A 1,470-nucleotide genomic window follows, 5' to 3' on the forward strand; every position below is an offset into this window, starting at 1 on the left:
TCATTTGTGTCTAGGTGCTAAAATAACAAAGTTATACTCACCCGAAGCTCCAAACTGGCCAACTGCCACGGCTACTCTCTACAGCCTGTCTCCCTCTCTCTGCAGCATTGGACTCTTCCTCATGTCTATATGTGTATAGACGTTGATGATTAACGGGACTTTAGGCGGCTGCAGAGGAGGGGGAGAGACTTTAGAAGGACCGGTCTAAGAAGAAGTGGGCTCAGAGCTTTGGGTGAGTATAACTTGGTCGTTTTTTTTTTTTAACCTAGACAAACGAGCAGTTAAAGTGACATTAAAGTCACAATACCCCCCGCCCCATTCAGATCTTCGGACGGTAAGTAAGAGACACAGGTAAGTTTAAACCTTTTTCGTAACTTTAAAAAAAAAATTTTTTGCATATAGTTACTGCCTGCTAGTAGCAGATAAATGCAAAAACCCGAGGGTTTAAATATCCTGTAACCCTTGCAGTGCAGGGTTAGCCCCCACGTATGGGTTAATAAAAACAATTCCTGGAGTTCTTCTTTATGTTGTCTAGATCCTTGGTTCTCAACTGGTGGGTCGTGACCCAAAAGTGGGTCGCAAGCCCGTGTTCAGTGGGTCGCCGCGTGCCTTCCACTTTTCTAGGTGAGAGGCTCCTCTGCCTCCCCCTAGCGCAGCAATGTCAGTTCTCGTGCCAAGCAGCCATTCAAAATATGCTGCCCGGCGCATAGTGTCAGCTTGAGATGGGATTGGGGGTATGGCCACGAGGGAGATCCATCCATACGTGAATTGCTTACGGCTCCCTCAGTGTCTGATAGGGGTGCCAGGTCCAATGGCATCACATTCTGGCTCCTGGCATCTCTACAGGGCATGTATGGGAGCTGTACAAGCAATGTATATATGGATGGAGCTCCGCAACAGCAAAGCAGCCCACACTGGACCCCAGGCTGAGGATCCACTCCAGTTCTTGTAAGGTAGGGAGACTTGGTGGACCTTAAAAAAAAAAAGGGCTTGTTCACTCTAGTACAGTGCGTTAATTGCATAGTACCATGTGATTAATGCGCTGTACCACCCAGTTGCACCTACCATGCATTCTGGTGTGGGAGGTGTGTTGCGTTGCTATTTATTTGATTGGTACACCAAATGCAGCGCCCACCCACAGTTTGTACGCCCACACCAGAACACGTGGTACCCTAATGCTGTGCGTTCCATTGCAGTGCAGACATTGCAGACTTGGTTCACGACTTAATGACCAAGGATAAATGTGGGTCCTGAGGTTACACAGATTGAGAACCACTGCTCTAGATGGCTGTGAGGTCTTGGCTACTTGCGATGTTGCGTACTGTGCACATTCTAGAGTTGCCACCTTGTCTTCAAGCGAAACCCGAACATTCTAACGACACTTTTTTGGGGAGAATGAGTCGTGGCTTATTTATATGTAAATAGCGCCACCCATTCATATGTAAATATCGCAGTTGAGACTATTTTCAG

The sequence above is a fragment of the Nanorana parkeri genome, unplaced genomic scaffold (genome assembly GCF_000935625.1).
Source record: "Nanorana parkeri isolate BGI_ZX_2015 unplaced genomic scaffold, ASM93562v1 scaffold978, whole genome shotgun sequence".
Taxonomy (NCBI): Eukaryota; Metazoa; Chordata; class Amphibia; order Anura; family Dicroglossidae; genus Nanorana; species Nanorana parkeri.